Source organism: Leuciscus leuciscus (assembly GCF_965113295.1).
Source record: "Leuciscus leuciscus genome assembly, chromosome: 6".
NCBI classification, from domain to species: domain Eukaryota; kingdom Metazoa; phylum Chordata; class Actinopteri; order Cypriniformes; family Leuciscidae; genus Leuciscus; species Leuciscus leuciscus.
The window spans coordinates 4,815,663-4,836,728 of NC_138730.1; the positions used below are offsets into that span (position 1 = coordinate 4,815,663).

The 21,066-nt window shown below is 40.0% G+C and overlaps 2 long non-coding RNA genes across 2 annotated transcripts in view; one reads left to right on the forward strand and one right to left on the reverse strand.

The window, feature by feature from the left end:
* The window catches only part of LOC309502104, a 45,127-nt gene extending 33,911 nt beyond the window's left edge, over positions 1 to 11,216 (forward strand). The window contains exon 2 of the long non-coding RNA XR_014207158.1: positions 10,953 to 11,216. This is a non-coding gene — a long non-coding RNA (uncharacterized lncRNA). The remainder of the gene's footprint in view (positions 1 to 10,952) is intronic.
* Positions 11,217 to 11,953: 737 nt separating this feature from the next.
* LOC309502081 lies at positions 11,954 to 13,404 on the reverse strand. Its single transcript, XR_014207133.1, has 2 exons — positions 13,132 to 13,404; positions 11,954 to 13,031 (listed from the first exon to the last, which is right to left on the reverse strand). It is a non-coding gene; the product is annotated as an uncharacterized lncRNA (long non-coding RNA).
* Positions 13,405 to 21,066: the final 7,662 nt, after the last annotated feature.

Sequence of the window (21,066 nt, forward strand, 5' to 3'; positions counted from 1 at the left end):
TCTTTCACACTATTCTGTAACATTCTCTCTCCCTTCTCCTTCTCTGGGTGAATTATCTATTAGAGATCATAAATGCAACAACAAATATATCAGAAGTGTTTTTATTGATAGACTTCATCCAAATAGAATTAAATGTTACTATATTTTCAAAGATTTTAGCCCGGAGGAGGTGAAGGAATTGAGAATGAATTATCTTACCTTTCCAAGTCTTCCTAAAATGAAAATTATAAATGATATATACCCATCTAAAGAATTCTTAAAATCTAAATTTGATATCGGAGAAAATTCTTGTCAATTTTGTGATACGAATATTGAAACCACTGAACATATCTTTTATCATTGTAATCACTCAAAATTGTTTTGGTCTCAATTGTACAGTAAAATGTCATGCATTATTACATGTGTAAATCCCCTTGAATACAAACAAATTAAGTTTGGTGTACTTAAGAAAGATTGTCCACAGTACTACTTAGTTAATAATCTTTTTGAATTTGCTAAATATTTCATTCATAAATGCAGATTTTTGAAAACCCCCCCATCCTTTCCTCACTTTGCTAATGAACTTAAAGATTTTGCTGCTTCACTCTGCACCCTTTCAAATGTAAAAGCTTCCACAGTAGCAAATTTCCTCAATGAGCTAAGTGCACTTTAGATCCTTACCCCTTGCAAGGACCTACCTTCGTGTAAATGTTATTCATTGGTTTATTATTTATTTATGTATTTATTATTTTGTCTTTTATTTAATTTTTTAATTTTATTTAATTTTTTATATTTTTTTATATATATATATATATATATATTTTTTTTTTTTTATATTGTCCTTCTTGATTGTATATTTGAGACTTTGTCGCTGTTGCTTATTATAATTTGTAATTGTGTCTGCCTTTGAAAATTGTTAATTAATATTGTTTGTTCAATACCTATTTTGTCTGTAAATTTGAATTCAATTAATAAAAAAAATAAATAAATAAAAAAACTCGCCCCGTAAGTCTGCAGCCAGACCCTATTGGCAGAGTTTGGTATTACCAGGCTAGCAAAACTAACTTGTGCACTTGAAACTAGTGATGGCCGGTTCGTGAACGAATCATTCTTTTGAACCGGTTCTTTTCAGTGAACCGGTTGAACCAGTACACTAAATCGGACTGAATCGTTTAAAACAGTTTGCGTCTTGCGTCAGCGCTGATCAATCAATAAATAAAAAGTTACTCACTTTTCATTCCTGACAGTCCCTCCGACTTGAAATAAACAATATCCCGGAGAAGAATATGTTACTCCAGTAACTCCAACAGTTTAATGAACTGAACTGAGACATGTTATGTTGTCCTGAGAGAGAAGTGATGAGCATTGAGGCAGCACGTGAGCACGAGCAGCTGAGCATACATAGACTAACTGAGCATGCGTAAACAACACAGAGGTGTTCGACTCAAGCGGGAAGGAAGTCGACCGGAAGTTGAAGCCGGCCGCGTGCCACCATCTTGTAGCAGAACTTCACCTGCTGTTAGCATCCCATTGACTCCCATTCATTTTGGCGTCACTTTGACAGCGAATAACTTTACATCTGAGGCGTTTGAAGACTCCATTTGTCCATTATTTATTTCTAAAGAAACACGACAATGTATAAAATGCTCCATTACCTTGTAGCTTACGTTATGGCCCCGTAAAAACAGTTTTTGTAAAAGTAGGCTAACGATTGCGTCATAACCACACGACTCTCTGTCGCACAGTAGAGAGATTACCGTATTGACGGGAGGAGAAGCTCGCGGGCAATCGGGGGGACGTGGAGGCAAAATGACAAAATAATTAATCAGAATACCTAGCAAAAGTTTCTCCTGCTCCTAGCTCATGAACACCTCCTACTCACGATCTCCGTCTCTGCAAGATTCGGAAGGGAATGATTCAGATTTCTCATGCCACAGCCACTAGAAGACAGACGGGTTGCTCACGTCACATCTACGTCGTCAAGCTCTGTTTGAGTCTGCGCGTCAGGAACGGAAGTCCTAAAAAATCGAGTTGAGTTCCAATGAGATGACTCTGTCCATTTCTTATACTGTCTATGGTTCGACTCGGTCGGTGTATGACATAAAAGTATCGCGAGAGCAATTACAGAGCAGATAGGCTCCATATGCCTTCTAAAGGTATTCACCTTCGCGGTATTTAGATGTCATAGCGCTCGGTCGGACTCGGTCTGCGAAATCGAATCACCACCACCAGTACATACACACTCACTGACTGAACCATAGGACTGAACCGAAAACTGTTTCTTTCGGACGCGTCCGACATACTGAGAACCGATGAGCTGAAACACAGTGAGCAATGAGCATGCGTGCCGGACGAAATGCATGCTACTTTATTATTCGGTTGCAAACCAAAAAGGTTTACAAAATAAAACATATTGGAAATGTTTATGACTTAATTACTTTATTATCACTGTATGAGTTTTTGAAACAACTTGTGGAGCGAAAGTATTAAATTGTTTATTTAAAAAAGAAAATATTGTCTTATATGACAATGTGCATTGTTTTAGTTGAAAATGCTGTTGAAGGCTGAATGAAGGATGTTTTTACTGTTTTATGGTCTCAGTAAGGGATTTGAACAAAAATAACTGAGTTACAATAGGCTGTTTTAACAGGAAGCAAAGATGAAATTCCTGTACTGTAATTATAGTTAATGACACATTCACAAATTTAGTTTGTATTAAATAAACTGTTTTAATAAAATTGTCAAAGTGTTTCAAACAATACACCATTCAAATATAACAAAAAGAATTGTTGAAAACTAGTGCACTTGAACATCACACTGTATTTAACTCAGGGAATGCCTGTTATTATCTTAAATTATCAACAACAAAAAAAGTGCACTTGCACACGTTTAACTCTACAGGCAATATCTTATCTTGTAGTAACAAAAAAAGTGCACTTGCATGTATTTAAGTCCTCAGGCAAGAGGCAATGGCTTATATTGCATTATATATATATATATATATATATATATATATATATATATATATATATATATATATATATATATATATATATATATATATATATATATATATAAATAAAAAGTACACCAAGTCTTGCACATTTAACTCTTCAGGTAATACCTGTTGTTACCTGTAAATGACAGATGTAATTTTGCATTATAAAATAAAGTGCAAAAACAGTTTTAAACCAAAGTGCAGCGAAAAGACAAAAAAAGATACACAAGTAACAATATGCAACTTAGTCATTTGACCCTCTCTTTGGTGGGTTTTCAGGGTAGGTTTGCGTTCAGAAAAGCAATCTGCCTAACTTTGTTCGGGCTCAGTCTGCTCCTTCTATCTGATATAATCTGCCCTGTTTTGGAGAAAATTCTTTCAGAAGGCACAGACGTAGCTACAATACATAGTCTTCTTTTCATCACGGCAGTCAATCCTTCATAAACGGCCTGCCTTGCTTTCCACCAGGCCAGTGGGTTTTCAGTTTCGGGATTAAGGTCTCTGCGAGATACCCTCTCATTGCGGTTACTGCGGCGGATGATGGGTTGCTGATGCTGACTGCATCAGCCGCTCTCTCGTCAAAATCCTCCCAGACTGAAGATGTCGGTTCAGATGGAGGATGAGGAGCTGGGAGGGTTGTGCGCTCAGCTTGAGTTTGCTCGTCACTGGACCAAACCCTTGCAGCAGCTGCAGAAATACTTTTTGCAGCTTCATCTGCAGCTGCTGGATCACGAAAGGCCCTTTGCTTAAATCTGGGGTCAAGCAGGGTAGCCTCAGAAAGCAGACGAACTTGCTCTATGTTGTGGAATCGATTTTGCATCTCCTCAGCCAGTGAGTCCATCATTGAAAGAGCTGGGGCATGTTTAGACACTGCACCCCGCAATCGCTGGACAACTTTTTGCAGGCCCCTTGCAATCAAAATGACCTTGGATGCAGTCACAAATCTGTTTCAATAAAAACAAAAAAGAACTAAGTCAGTCAGATCTAATAATTTATCATTGTTTATGAGAAAAAAAAGAGGATTGAAATATCACAAAAATTCACAAAGTAGTTATGTTAAATTAAATTATACATACCTTTCACCACTAATTTCAACAGTGACTTCTTCAAAGGGCTTCAAAATCTCACAAACATCCTTAATCATGTCCCATTCGTCAAGTGTCAGGGTTGGAAGGCTGGGGTTTACCAGTGCAATTGTAGCAATGATTGCTTCCTTCTGCAGCCAAAATCTTTTTAGCATGTAATACGTGGAGTTCCATCTAGTAATTACATCCTGCTTGAGCCTCAGCTCTTCAAGGCCCATTTGTTTTTGTGTTGCCTTTAGTCTTTCTGTTGCAACAGTGCTTCTGTTGACATACTCAACAACACTCTTGACTTTTGTCACTGTCCCTTGAATGTGTTTTAAGCTTTCCCTCACAATCAGGTTCAATGTATGGGCAAAGCATGGCAAGTGCTTCCATTCGGACAGCTGCTTTCATGTTGCTGGCATTGTCAGTTACACAAACAACCACTTTGTTTGTAATTCCCCACTCATCACATATCTTTTTAAGTTCGGCTGCCAGGTTGTCAGCAGTATGTCGGTCAGTGAATGAAAAGCAGTCAAGAAGGGGTGATGAAAGAGTAAAATCGTCATTGATAAAATGACAAGTGACTGCCATAAAACTTGTAGTTGTCCGTGACGTCCAGGTATCAGTTGTCAGACACACAGCAGAGGCATTACTGACTTTCACCTTCACCTCTTCTTTAATTTTGCTGTAGAGCTGTGGCATCAGAGTGTTTGAAATAGTCTTTCGGTTTGGTAAAATGTATGATGGATCAATTGCCTTCAAGAATCTCCTAAATCCAGTGTCACTGACGATTGAAAAAGGTTGAAAATCCATAGCAATCATTTTAACTAACTCCTCATCCAATTTGCTTTGTTTGACAGGGCCAATAGGTGTTCTCACAAAGCTTGTCATCTGACTTTGTCTTGTCCTTTGGACATTGGTGCCAGATGAGGATGCAGTGGCAGTAACAGAGGAGACAGCAGCCGTAGAAGCACTACTACCTGATTCTGATGCAGATTCTGTTCTATGGGGATAGTTCATGCCCTTTGACTTGAAGTAACCTCTGCCTTGTTGTCAGGTAACTTTGGAGTGAGGTGTGCAAAAAGAGGTGGGGCTTAAAGTACCCTAAGTTCTGTAACAGTAGGCTATACAGTAGCTGTGGGGGAGGGATAGTTCATGCCCTTTGATTTGAAGTAACACCCAGTCTCCCTTGGTAACGGGAGAGCCTTTAGTAGAATAAAAAGCCTAACCAAGAGATAATAGTTTGCTCTATATTCCTCTTAATATATCCTTTTAATATATAATTATTTATAATTTATCATTGGAAGTATTTTAGGCATTTACTGCAATACTGTTAAGAAAAAAACAAAATGCAAAATACAAAATACAAAAGAAAAGTTTATTGTGCTTTTCCAAATATACACACAAATAACATGGTAGCAAACAGAATATATAGCCTACTGTACACACACAATAAGTGTGTTAACATTAATGCATGACATTTTCAGGAACAGATTATTTCTAAATAGGCATGTGCATAAGTTCGAAAGCATTTGGAGCCGCCCGCGACCGCGAGCTCTAGCTCTCTTCCGCTCTCGCGCGAGCGGCGCCGTTTTGCTATTGCTACAGTGAGCGATTCTCAAGAAGAACTGTTGCAGTCTCGAAACACCAGTACACTGAACCGAAAACTGTTTCTTTCGGACACGTCCGACCACCTGAGAACCGATGATCATGAGTTTATCCTGACTGAGCATGCGTGTCGCGTGATGAACCTGGCTAGTACAGCAGAGTACGCAGCACAGCACGACTCACGAGGCCAGGCATGCACACACGCCACACGCCACGCCACACGCACACACGCCACACGCCACTCCACGCACACACACATAATGACAGTGGCAAAACTGCTGAACATAACTGTTCATTTTGGACAACTGAACTGATGCTGTGCTTCTGAATAACCAACTATGAGCACTGGTGATTGAGGACTTGAATGAATGAGGCGGCGAATTTGGCGAAATGTAAGTTTATTTAAACAATTAAGTCAAACATGAAAATTAATTGTACTATTGTGAATGCAGGTTATATTGTAAGTTTTTTTTTTTATGAGCTGCATCCTGGTTTCTGTAAAAAGTTGATGAAGACTATAGTTTATTAACTATATTTAAGATATGTAAAACATCCACGTTTGAACATTATAGTGCCTGTATTGGACAATTAAGTTGCTAAACTGATTATGATGATTATTATTTGATTACGTTATTTACAAATTACTTTATTTAAATGTATTTAAGTGTATGATCTGTATCGGGCTACCGGCGGGATGAAAGAATTTACGTCATTACGTCACGCTGAATGACGTCATTACGTGAAGACGTAAACGAACTGGTGAACAAGTTTTTTGAACCGGTTCATTGAAACGAACTGTCCGAAAGAACCGGTTCGCGGAAAAGAACCGGACTTCCCATCACTACTTGAAACTCAGAGGCGGCGAGAGAGAAAGGGGGGCGGGAGTGGGGGGTTCAAATGAGCCGTTTTATTGGTTGGCAGCTAGCCAATGAAATGGGACTTCGATGATGTCACGAAACCCGCGTGCACTGAAACGCTAACATGGCATTAATGCATTAGACTGATATTAAAAGAAACGATATTATCAAACTCAGTAAACACAATGCTTATAATGCATACTGCAGATGAGCACAGAATATGAACGCAACGCGTTTAATTGAGACAGTGGTATTAAAAGACCAAACTCAGGAAACACCATACAAATAAAGCATACAGTAAAGCAATTGAGCACAGAATATGAACGCAACGCATTTAATTGTACGTTTTCCTCCCATAGAAAACCAACAAAACGCTTAAAAGCTTAATGGACCAACAGTTATAAAATAAAAAATAAAAAACAATAAAAAAAACACATAATTCGTTACATTATTAATAAAACACAGGCAAGTTTATTTGCACTGAACACACATTTGCTTTCTTTCGTCATATTCTGTGCTCATCTGCTTTTCTGTAGTATGCATTATAAGCATTGTGTTTACTGAGTTTGATAATATCGTTTATTTCTTTTAATATCAGTCTAATGCATTAAGCCATGTTAGTGTTTCAGTGCACGCGGGTTTCGTGACATCATCGAAGTCCCATTTCATTGGCTAGCTGCCAACCAATAAAACGGCTCCTTTGAACCCCCCACTCCCGCCCCCCTTTCTCTCTCGCCGCCTCTGAGTTTCAAGTGCACAAGTTAGTTTTGCACCTGATATATCGCGAAAAGAGTAGCAAAAGTCAAGGCGCGAAATTTGAAATTGCAGTGACAGATTTGAGAAGTTGCAAGTGCCTATTTGAGGTAGTACTGTGAATGTGAACGTAAGATTAAACGCAAAATATATATTACAAGTTTGTGTCTGTCGTTGTATTTCTGTGAATGGCATTTTACACATTTGTGTCTATTTGTCTGCAGCTTCAGATTCAGAATACAGGTTTGTGACTATTGTATGCGAGTGCAAATTTCAACATTCAACTTCAGATTATTATTTTACAGGTTTTCACATTGGAGCTGTGAGTGTAATGTTCATGTACAAGTACGAATATTTATTGTACAAGTTCTCAAATTCACATCTACGTGCTCTCGAGTTTTGCTACTATTTTACCTTCATAATACAGGGCGCTCCGCATTTGCGTGTGATATTGAAGAGTGCGCGCCGCGAGCACACGGCTGACATGAAAGGAAAGTTTGTTTTTCTACGTTTTACTGACATATAGCCTGACAACAGCACAATGAAATAAGGCAACTTATGATTTCGGGGGTTTACATAGGCTATTGTCCGGTTTCATATTTGTCAGTCAACTTTTCAAAATACATTCGGGGCTACACTCAAAACATTCGGGGCTGAAACCCCGGCATAATCAGCTGACGCCGTGTCTGCATAAACATTGTTGTGTGAAACTGGAGACGCAGTTAAAGCAGAAGTTCGGTTGATTGCGTCATTGGACAGAGAACAGTGTTGGAGACTGGCTGAGAGCACGAGAGAGAGTTGCTGGAGCCGTGCGTTTCATTCAGAACACTCCCACCCAGCACCAGACGTCATTAAGACGTTGTTTTGGGGCTAAATCAAGTCGGCCCGTCATAGCCTTCATTTAGCCCAAAAATAGACGTTGAAAATTGGGCTTTGTTTGGTCCGTCTGATTTGGTCCAATTTTAGCCCAAAAAAATACTTTGAAAATTTGGCTTTGTTTATTTAGCCCAAGACGCGCATCTGTTTTGGACCACATTAAGCCCTAATATAGCATAAATACAATTAAAGTCTATTGTAGCAAGTGAAGAAATAGATTGTAGAAATAGTTTCAAAATTACGTGTCACTGCACATCCCAGAAATACATTACTTGTAAGCACCTATACGTTCGCAAACCATATACCTACATGATTTGGCATAAATCCAGCAAAAAGCGCTCCCTAGTGGTTTATATCTCTTTAAAACGCTTGTGCTGTATAATATTACACCTATTTCTGAACATTTGTTAACAATTAATTACTACATTAAATATGCCTATGCATCCATAAAATCACAGTAGTTTAAACACCATAGACCCCAATTTACAACAGCACTTACATAGCCTATTAATAACTGCATATTAATATATTCACATATATGTGAAGCACTGTTAAATATATTGAAATAAATGTTGTATATTTGAAATACATTTAAAAAATACTTAGAACATAAAGCTTATAAATTGTTCCTCGTGTTACATCTGTAAATTTGTGTATATGAGAAAATATGTTCATAATTATATCATGTAGTTTTTGCAATTTTATTTCTACACCACGTTTACCATTTCTAAAGGTATATATTATATTATAATGTTATAATATTATAATATATTATATTCAAACATTGTTTTACATTTTCAATGCTTTTATATTCTCATTCCATTTACAGTTTGTGATGGCCACAGGCCTACTATCCACTTAATAATGTTTCAAATTTCAGGATATTTGAGCTGATTATCAAATAATTCACTCCATCAATTCTAAATTTATGTAAATGCTGCGTGACGTGGAAACGAGGCGGCAGCTCAACTGACAATCAGCGAAACTCCATCTCTCACTGTTGTTTGAACTACTTTAAGGTAAGTTTAGTCCATATAATTACACAAATAGTACATACAAATGTTTCTGAGACTTTCTTTCATGTAAATTACTCTCTTCAGTTGAATATTTACTTTATAGAAATGGTTTAGTGTCTTCGAAAAAGTCTGTTAGCATCTCAACCGTTAGGCTAACTAGAGGTAACGTTAAGTTAGGTTAACTATAGACTTGAGCTGCAAGTTTGGGCTTTTAATCACATCTTATGTGTAGATGAGAGATTTTGATAGTTTTGTAAAGGTTTTGCTGGCAATTGGTCAATGGATGAATGGAAATAAGCTAATTTATTTAACCTAAAAGTATACACTGTATGGTTAAAGCAGCACTCAGTAGCTTCGGGACTTCTTCGCTGTATTCTCGCTTTTTGCTCGCAGGTTTCTCTCTAGAGCTCCCCCCACAGCTTCGGAATAGATATTTGACAACACTGTCGTAAAAACTCGTTGGTGATTCTCAGACACCAGAGGCTATAGATCAACGACATCAAAGCAGATGGGACGTTCTTTAAAACGTCTTCTTCATTCGGGTTCGGACAGCGTGAGGGAGCGCAATAATGACAGCATTTTAGCAGATTTCTTTTGGCCGTAAAGCAATTGTTTACATCGCGAGACCTGATATCACGCGAGACTTCCTGACGCAGCGGCCGGCGGCCCGCCGGCTCAAAGTTGCAAGTGCGTATTTTCCGCTCACGGGCACCAGGGGGGTGCGAAACGACCACCATTCAACCCGAAATAAGTAATATAACCATTCCAATGACTCCGAAGCTGTTCAGTTAAGGTAAAAAAAGTTACTTAGTTCACCTTTAATTCATAGTTATCACGTGACGTCACACCATTACGCCCACCTGGAGGGCAAAATAAGGCTTTCCTCCATTGCCCACCAGTCATTTTTATCAGGTTTGTAGTTAGTATTAATGTAGTAAAACAGTGTTATTAAAAGATCAAATTCAATACCGCTTATTCATGATGCAATCTTTGTACAGGTAAGCAGATGAAAACAGAACAAATTATTTATAACATAATAATATTGTTTGTCTTCTCCCCTTTACAGTATTGTTTGCCATCTAGTCCTGATCACAGAGTTTTAGCTCCAAACTCAATTAAGCAGACCTGAGCAGCTGATCCAGGATCACCAGAAACTCTGCAGAACTTTGGTCTGGACACCAGTGTTGTAGGTTCAGAACATATTGCAGGAGATCTCAACATTGTCTCTCAAGGTCCACTTACATGCAGAGGTTTACTCCAACCTAGTCCAGCACACCTGAACAAGCTAATCAAGGTGCTAAAATCTGGGTGCATATCACTCAGGTCTTTAGCTCAGTAGTCAGTGGTTAAGGGCCATCTTATGGCTCGTTTCCACTGAGCGGTACGGAATGGTACGGTACAGTACGGTACGGTTCGGGTCGGTAAACCATGAATCGGCTAGCGTTTCCACTGCCAACAGTACCCTTACTTGATAGGCGTGGCAGCCTATGCCGGAAAGAAGCGATCGACGTCATTTTCGTGCGAAGAAGAAAGCGACATAAACAACAATGGATGACATACAGCAGATCTGGTTCTTGCTTCTCGGCATGTTTGTCACAAGAAGCCAAGCGCCGCCGCCGACATTAGGCATTTCTCAATAGCAAGTACGCAAAGTTCGGACTTGCCAAGTCCAGCTCAGGAGAATGACTCATGAGGATGCGAGTCCGGTAATTCTGCAAATGGAACAGCGCGTTCTTCAAAGCGTCAGTCAGCTCGCTCTGCTAACGTTACTCCGGTTATCTCTGTATGTACATTTTAGGCAACAATAAAACGAAATATGTTATAAAATACCACACTGCCTCTTTACGTTTTCATTTAAAGAAATCTTAAACATTATAGCCACACAAATGTGGTTCAGGCAACGTGTATTGATTATATTCACTGCATGTATCATTAGCCTATTTATAACAAAAAAATATATGTAACACAACCCTGCCTCTTTTCGTTTAAATTTTAAAAATATTAAACTTATTAATATGGTTCAGGCAATATGTGCATTTGTACTCTGATCATCTTCACTGTAGATAAAATAAAAAATTACAAAACTAAACCCTGTCTCTTTTTGTTAAATTTCAGTTTTATCAATAATAGCCATTATAAAAGTATAAGTAAAAAGTACAAGAAGCTATACAATAAGAAATAAAGCAAACAATTCAGTCAAACATACAAAGTCAGCGCTCTAGTCTAACCATACAACAGTAAAGTTAAATAGCCTAAATATAAAGTTATGAAATTTCACTTAGCCCTCAGTTCGGCCAGGGAACAATTTATAGATTCACAAGACCAAATATCGCCCGTTAGATATACACAAGACAAATTATATCTCATGTTTAACCACTACAGAGACGTCAGAGTCAGCGGCAAACGTCAGAAAGACCAGCCGAGGAAAGGCTGTTCCAGGCGGGGTACATGAGCGCCGAGCGCCCGGTGATTGCACGGATCTCAAATTTTCATAAATCTTTATAAATAAACCACAGATTTGAGCTTTAAACAACTACATTCTCGCCTGAAAAACTCTTAAAATGACATTTCGTGACACAGTAACAGTAGTATTATATTAAACTGTATGTAGCGAAGCGCTAGTGAGAGGGCAACTCTATTATATGTGGAGTTGGGCGGAGCAACGAATTATACACACGCCCAATTCAGGTTATTATTTCCGACTACGCCACCTGGGGAATTTCACCCCAAGAATTTAACACAACCTCTAAACTACTGGCACACACAGGTTCTAATCACTGTTGGAATCAGAGACATAGGTAATGAAAAAGATTTTATTAATTGTTAAAAGACATAATGGTTATAAAAGGCGTTGACCAGCAATCACTCTCATCTATTTGTTTAATTCTATCGTTGGCAGCAGAGGAACCTGGGCTTACCCACAGGGGCAGTCTCAAGATATCACCCTTACGAAAATTACTCTATTCACAGTGCACACACACACACTAACACACACTCAACGACTCATGTCAGAGAAGACCACGACACACAGTGAAGACGCTACCACCTAATTGGTCACTCGTCTGCCCCCGGGTGCCCAGGCCCTGCCAACAAACAAAAGAAAAAAGACATTATCAAGCAGTGATATGCAAAAAACAAAATAATATAACAATATGATGAATAACTTAATAGAATTCCCAGAGGAACCCACTACTTGGTCCCGACCCGGTCGTCACAAATCAAGACAAAAAAATAACAAAAGACAAAGCAGAAACTCAAAAAAACAACAACACTATAAACAAATGATTACATAAATTCAACAGTATAGTTCGACCATAATAATGGTTCAATGAAAGCAATACCTAAATTCGCTAATACAATAATTGAATCAAAATAAACATACAAATTCAAAAATAAATCAGTTTTATAAGAAATAAACAAAAGGCAAACAAAAGAAACTCAAAGCATATCACTGAGAACAGAATTCACTGGAAACAGTACACTGGAACAGTTCACTCGAGACGGTTCACTCGAGACGGAACACTCGAGTCAGTTCACTCGAGACGGTTCACTCGAGACGATTCACTCGAAACAGTACACTCGAAACAGTACACTCGAAACAGAACAGCAGCCGATGAGACACAGAGCAAACAGCACTTTACGATGAAGCACAGGGCAGATAATTCTCATGCAGAACGCCGCGATTGTCCTTATCGCGTGCCTAAAAACAAAACAAAAAGGTGTTACACTGCGATTCCTTCTCCCTCGGCTTCACGCTCGAGCAGTATACTCACAACAAAACATGCTGTCCCGGGATTACTATCCCCAAACTATGCGGTGGATGGAGCCAGATGTCTCTGACGAAACTCGTTGGCAGAAAGCACAGATAAATCTTACACTACGTTAAGCATACAGATTAGTCAGATTACCCGCTCAGCCAAAGCAATCCATAGAAACTTCATTTACAAAACACCGTCGCATACAAATGCTTCCCTTACCTGTCTCAAATGTCCACATTCAACTCTCCAGAAAGCACACAGACCGGCACACAGCACCTGACAGTGGATAAGCAGCTTCAGCGGTCTTTTACGAGCAACAACACATTTGACACTGCACTCCAGCAAAAAGCAGCAGGGTGCGTGGATGACGTCACGGCCCCGGATAGTGACGCACCCTAAGGAACCGGTAACCCATGCTCTTATACGCACCGGATGCCAGGCCATTGGCCAAACCTTAAACCATGACAAGTAGGAGGGGTCATAACCCCTCCTGCTACAATCATATTAAAAAATGGCGCTTCTTATGTTGTCATTCCACTTGTAACACGCGCAAGTGATGATTCTCTGTCAACCAATCAACGTCCTGCAGTGAGTCTAGCTCCACCTTTTAGTACCGTTCCACTGTGCTAGGTACCACAACGGAAGGGTACCCAAAAAGTGGTACGGTACGGTTCGGCATTTTGGTACCATTCACAACTTTTGATAGTGGAAACGCAAATAAATGCGTACCGTTCCGTACCGTACCGATACTGCTCAGTGGAAACGAGCCATAAATCACAAAATCCTTACAGTGCACTGAAACATTCGTTCCCTAAAAACTCACTATGTTATCCGAAGTTCTGAAGCTCAAAATTTTAATCACACGAGACAGTTCGCTACAAAATGACATGTGATAGGTGATTTTAAAACACAAACCAATATTATATTTCAGCGTAAACATACATCGCTAGACAGGTAATGTCTAATCAAGCAAAAATTTACAATTTATATATGACTGAAATCTTGCACATATATGTTGTGAAGAGGCAGAGTCAGTGGGATCCATTTGCAGCTTTATTAAAGAATGGTCAAGACAGGCAGGGTGAACAACGGCAAAGAGGGCAATGCAGAAAAGGCAGAGACAAACCAGGTTGACAGGCAAGGGTCAAAGCAGGCAGAAAGAATCAGAGGTCAATAAACAATCCAGGTCAGGGCAGGCAGAAGGTGGTCAGCAACGATAAACAGTCCAAGGTCAAAAACAGAAATCAAACACGGGAAATAACGCTTGGAAATGATGGGCAGATCAAGACTCCGCACTGAATGGATGTGTGGAAGTGGTTTATATGTGTGTGTGTGAATGAGGTGCAGGTGTGTTGTGCAATCAGTCCCAGGTAAGAGGCATGATGGGAATTGGAGTTCATGAGTAATGTTAATATTTCGGAGACAGTTCCCTCCGGTGGTCCTTCTACGGCCTCCCCGAGGACATCGTTTCTGACCGAGGACCCTGGAGGTGAACTGGGGTCCTTGGTCAGAAACGATGTCCTCGGGGAGGCCGTAGAAGCGGAAAACCTGGTTGCAAAGAAGTTCAGCAGTTTCTAGTGCAGTTGGAAGTTTGGGAAGAGGGACTAGTCGGCAAGCTTTGGAGAAACGATCTACTATGGTGAGTATGGTGGTATGACCTTGTGAATTCGGTAAGTCTGTGATGAAATCGATGGCTATATGAGACCAGGGGCGTTGAGGTATGGGTAGAGGAGTTAAGAGTCCTGCTGGTAGTTGTCTGGAGGATTTGGAAGTGTTACAAGTTATGCAGTTCCGGATGTGTTTGATTGTATCTGACTGTAAAGTTTGCCACCAAAAGCAGTTCTGGAGTAGATGGATGGTAGCTGGGATCCCGGGATGTCCTGAACTGGGTGTGGAATGTACCTGTTCGAGTAGTCGTGAGCGTGAGGGTTCTGGAATGAATAAGAGACCTTCGGGACATTCGGATGGAGATTCTGCTTGACGATTGAACTGTTCGATTTCTGTGATTATATCCCACTGTACCGGAGCCACTAAGAGATTCTCTGGGATGCTGGTGTCATTGGAGATGAGTTGAACGGGTTCTTCTGTCTGGCGAGAGAGAGCGTTAGCTTTGATGTTCTTTGAACCTGGTCGATAGGAGACAGTAAACTGAAACCTGGTGAAAAATAAAGTCCACCTGGCCTGATGGGGATTCAGACGTTTAGCTGATCGAAGGTATTCAAGATTCTTGTGATCAGTAAGAATAATGAAAGGTTGGACAGCTCCCTCCAGCCAGTGTCGCCACTCCTCGAGAGCGAGTTTCATGGCCAACAATTTGCGGTTTCCTACGTAGTAGTTTCGTTCTGCTGAGGTCAGTTTTCTGGAAAAGAAAGCACAGGGAAACATCGTTTCTGGGTTACCTTGACGCTGAGAAAGAATGGCTCCTACCCCTGTGTTGGAGGCATCCACCTCCACGATGAATTGAAGTTCAGGATTTGGGTGTCGGAGAATGGGAGCAGAAGTGAAAAGGGTCTTGAGTTTATCAAACGCTTGATGTGCTTCAGTGGACCAGTTCAGACGGGAGGTGTGGCGTTTGGTAATGGTGGTTAGAGGAGCGGCTACGGTACTGAAATTTCTAATGAAACGTCTGTAGAAGTTGGCAAACTGTTCCAACCGTTGCAGTTCTTTGACGGTTTGGGGTAATGGCCAGTCCAACACTGCCCTGACCTTTTTCTCGTCCATGGCCACTCCCTCTTGACTGATTACATACCCCAGAAATGACGTACTTGTTTGGTGAAATTCACATTTTTTTGCTTTAGCGTAGAGTTGGTATTGTAAAAATCTTTTCAAGACCATTCTGACGTGTTGAATGTGTTCCTCTAGGGAGTTTGAGTAAACCAGGATATCGTCAATGTAAACAATCACCCAATCTGTCCAACATGTCCCGAAAAACGTTGTTCATGAAAGACTGAAACACAGAAGGACTGTTAGCCAGGCCGAACGGCATAACCAAATATTCGTAGTGCTCACTACTGGTTGAAAATGCTGTCTTCCATTCATCACCTGGATAGTGAGATCAATGTATTCATTCAGGTTTCTGCCCTCATCTCGGCAGGCTAACTCAGACTGCAGCTCGACTTTTAATTATTTTCTGAAGAGGGTTTTGAGTGTATTCTCTACCCAATTGGTCTGAGCAGCGAGAGTGTGAAAAGTATGAGCGTACTCAGCGGCGGTGTTTCGTCCTTGAGAGAGATTTAACAATTGTTCTCCCAGATTCCCTCTTGCAGTGGAGTGTTCGAAGACATTAACCCTCTGGGGTCTGAGTGGTTTTTGGGGTCCTTGAGATGTTCTGACATGCCCTGACATTTGTGCTTTTTTCAGTTGCTTATAAACATATTAATGGCAAAGGTATAATTACACTCTATTTAGCACAAACAGGGCTACCATAATATGTGAGCAACATGCATGTACATGTTTGTATTTTTGAGAGAATAATGTTTATGCATGGCTATTGAAAAAACAAAAAACTAAAGTTTCTGAAATAAGGCCACAAAACACATACTAAATACGTGACAATAAGACTTTTGACTAATGGATGTCATTGCCTAGAGTTTTTTCTTCAAAATGATGTGAAAATCATCCTGCCCTTATCATTCACATAACACAATACATTGATTTAAATCTTGTAAAACACTTTCTGTTTGTAAAGACAATATGCGCAAGGGGCGTCAACCATTCAACAGCATCATGCATATGTAGTGGTTCACACCTGAGGAGACAATGGGGCCCCGCATACTTAATGAGCCATTCATTCAGGTGTGTCACCTATAGCCACAAGAAAGAATGCAAGAGCAATATATATATATATATATATATATATATTCTACCAAATTGGTTCACAGTTGGAAGCATTTCAATAAAAAAAAAATATTTTTTTTTTTTTCACAAATTTTGCTTGCAAATTGTATAATATCCAAGGAAAACATGTCTAGTAATTGTGTAGTTAATTCTCATACTGTATTTTCAGTTTTGGAATATGTATCCTCTCCCCAAATTTGTCAATAATAAAACACAATAAAAATTATTTAAAGAAAAGGCTTATATTTACCTTTTAAAATTTGTTTACATCTACCTTGTAAATATATTTTTTTATTAAAAAGGTTACAATTACAACAACAATTGACGTGTAATCTTTCTTTGTAAAAACTAAAGTATACATTTTATCATACATATTTCAAAGTTAAGGATTCATTACTTCGAATATAGCCTACATTGGCAAAACATACTATATTTAACATATTAGCAAAAATTGGCAAACAAAAGCTTATTTGAGGTGGCAGATATTTTACAGTAAAAATGTGTAATCTATCCAAAACTAATCAACGAAATGTTGTCTTTCATTTGTCTGTAACATCGGTCTTTCGTTTTTATTATAAGGAATATAAATGTTAATTTGCAGTTTAATACGTTGCTTATACAAATACATTTTATTTCAACACATTTCAGTCGATTTTTACTCAGTATAGCAAAATAGTTTGCTAAAAGCAGATCATTCATTCACAGAACCGCGATTCCTACTAGACCGATCTAATTCCTACTAGAAACGCAATTCAAATTTAAACCGTCGTTTTGCGAGTTGTGGTAAACAGGGCATTTTTGCCGTTCATTCATTCACACAGAAACGCGATTTACTTGAGAATGAAAAAAAACTTACTACAGTATTCCATCCGTTGCTCCTCGAAATACCAGCACTTCTGAGGTACGTTTTCCATTATTATTATTCCTCACAGCGCTGCGAGACAGTGTAGACAAGTGCAATGATCTGAATAAACTTTCACGTGTTTTCTCGAGCTGATATGTGGGCGTTCACAGTTTGTATGGGATCGTCTCAGTCATTTGCGTTTGAATAGCGCGCGCTCTCCGTGGGCGGGGCCGATTAAAACGTAATGAGCTGAGATGAGCTCGACTGGAATCGCTCTCTTTTAATACAGATTTCACAAGATGAGAATATTTGTTTTTTATATAAATTACTTCATTTAAAAGAAGAGAATTCAAGCTTCATGCCTGTGTGTCTGTATGCCTGTTTGACTGAGTATTCGCTGAGTTATTGTTCATTTTCGGACGCGTTTCAGAATGGACTTCACTGGCAGAGAGAAGGCAGAACTCGCTTCGTGTTTATTTTTCTTTATTTGGCAAAAAGCACAACACTTTGTTTTTATTGTGAGTATACACAAAAATAATACACATTTAACAGAATCGATTGATGTATGAAACTCCTATGGAAAATCAAAGTCAACAGAGTATTTATGAGTTTCTTTTACACTGATAAAAAAAAAGCGAGCTGGTATCGCCGGCGATACCGCCGACCTCAGGGGGTTAAGGAATTGCTGAAGGAATGCTCCGAAAGAGGAAAATTACGAACCATCTGGTCTCCAAACTGCCGTAGCCCACTCTAGTGCCTTTCCGGTGAGTAATAAACAGACAAAAGCAATGCGCCCAGAATTGTTGGAATAGAATGAAGGTTGTTGATCGATGTAGAGTGTGCACTGTAGTAGAAAACCCTTGCATTTGGTTGGATTCCCATCAAATTTCTCCGAGAAGGCGAGATGAGGGTTGGCTGAAGCGTTGAAGAGGTGTGAAGGTGCACTTTGTGTTTGTTCATACCCCTTTTCCACCAAGGCAGAGCTGGTGCTGGTTCGGAGCCAGAGCCTAGTTTCAAATCGGTTCTTTGTTTTTCCACCGCCAAAGCACCAGCTCCGAACCAGTAAAACTGGTTCTTAAGTAGCACCAAATCATTGCAGGGTCTAGAACGGAGCCAAGAAAGAACCACTTGCGTCAGAGGCTGGGGGCGGGGTTACCGTGGCCAACAAGACTGAAGAGAAACTTTTGACCGCCATTTTTAAATAGCAGCTAGTCGAGCTAATAGCAGCTCGATTATAATATCCGTCTATGTAAGTTACGGCGAGCTGCACGAACGCGTTGGATTCGCCGTGTTTGGATGCCGATTTATTTTCGCAAACCCATGAGCAATGAGCATCCATAGTAACGCAACGTCTATTATTGTTGATGCCTTGTTCGAGATGCATCGGAGCAGCGTGGACCGATCAGAGCTGCGGGAGTGTTTGGAGATCATACGACTCCTTGTGCTTTTTGATCGCTTTCGCAGTGCTTTGATTTCATGTGCTGATCGTTCTGCGAGAAGCCGATGCATCTCGAACAAGTCTGGTGTGTTTGTGTTTGGCGCTGCCGCACTAGCGTTGCTGGGCAACGTGATACGTATGCAGTGACGTAAGATATAGCTCTGTTGTGGCTCTCTGGCCGGTGGAAACGCAAACCGGTTCTTAGTAAGCTCGTCAGTCGAACCAACTCCGAACTGGCAATAGCTCTAGCTCTGAACCAGCACTCGGTTCTTGTTGGTGGAAAAGGGGTACCAGTGGGAGCATTGATGGCTGATGTTCAGAGACTTTGCAGTGCTTGAACAAGCTCCTCAGGGAGAGTAGTGAGACGGCTCAGCTGATGGTGATGTAGAGATAACTGTGACGCTTGAGCGGATAATTCGGTGGTAATCTGCATGACTGCCGCTGGATCAGTAATTGGCGAAGTCTTCTGTTGTGAAGAGGCAGAGTCAGTGGGATCCATTTGCAGCTTTATTATAGAATGGTCAAGACAGGCAGGGTGAACAACAGCAAACAGGGCAATGCAGAAAAGGCAGAGACAAACCAGGTTGACAGGCAAGGGTCGAGGCAGGCAGAAAGAATCAGAGGTCAATAAACAATTCAGGTCAGGGCAGGCAGAAGGTGGTCAGCAACGATAAACAGTCCAAGGTCAAAAACAGAAATCAAACATGGGAAATAACGCTTAGAAATGATGGCCGGGGCAGATCAAGACTTCGCACTGAATGGAAATGTGGAAGTGGTTTATATGTGTGTGTGTGAATGAGGTGCCGATGTGTTGTGCAATCAGTCCCAGGTAAGAGGCATGATGGGAATTGGAGTTCGGTGAGTAATGTTAATATTCCCGAGACGGTTCCCTCCGGTGGTGAAGAGGAGGCGGTGCGGGAGCCTGCTCTGTTACAGTATATGTAGAGGGAAAACTCAAGTGTATACTTTATATTTTGGACAACCATTGTTTTTTTACATTTACATTTTGGTTATTCTTTCTCACTTTAGATGCTGGAGAAAAAATCAGCTCTGCCTTATTAACCCCCTGGGGTCTGCAATCACACCGGCGCGATAGGCTCGCTTTTTTTTTCTTATCAGTGCAAAAGAGACTCAAAATACTCTGTTGACTTTGATCTTACATACAAGTGTCATACACCATTCGATCCTGTTAAGTGTCTATTTTTTTGTGTATACTCACAATAAAAACAAAGTGTTGTGCTTTTTGCCAAATAAAGAAAAATAAACATGATGCGAGTTCTGCCTTCTCTCTGTCAGTTAAGTCCATCCTGAAACGCGTCCGGAAATTAAGTATAACTCAGCGAATACTCAGTCAAACAGTCACACAGGCACACAGGCATGAAGCTTGAATTATCTTCTTTTAAATGAAGTAATTTATATAAAAAACAAATAATTCTCAGTTTATGTAATATGTATGAAAAGATAGAGATGTCAGTCGTTCTCATCTCAGCTCATTAAGTTTTAATGTGACCCCGCCCACGGAGAGCGCGCGCTATTCAAACGCAAATGATCTGAGGCATCCATGCAAACCTGTGAACGCCCACATCAGCTGGATAAAACACACCGCGAGTAATCAGAGTCATGTACTTTACGACGCTGTGAGGAATAATACTATCTTAATAATAATCCTGGAAAATTTACCTCAGAAGTGCTTGAAGTTTTATTTCGAGGAGCAACGGATCCAGCTGAGGAACAGGTCAGTTCTATGTTTGCTTTGTTCTAATCGCAATAGTGTCTGATGCACAGATGTGCGCTGTTATGTAGCTACTACAGCTGGCAAAAATACTGTTTAAATATGAATCGCGTTTTTGTGTGTGAATGAATGAACAGCTTTTACCAAACTATTACTATACTGAGATGAGTAAAAATCGACTAGAAAAATCGGATAGATTATAAAGGATTGGGGGGGGGGGGCTCAGACTCTAAAATGGAGAGTGACTCACAGGGTCGCAAGACGACGTAAAGTACATGCATCTGATGAGTTTTATCGAGTTGA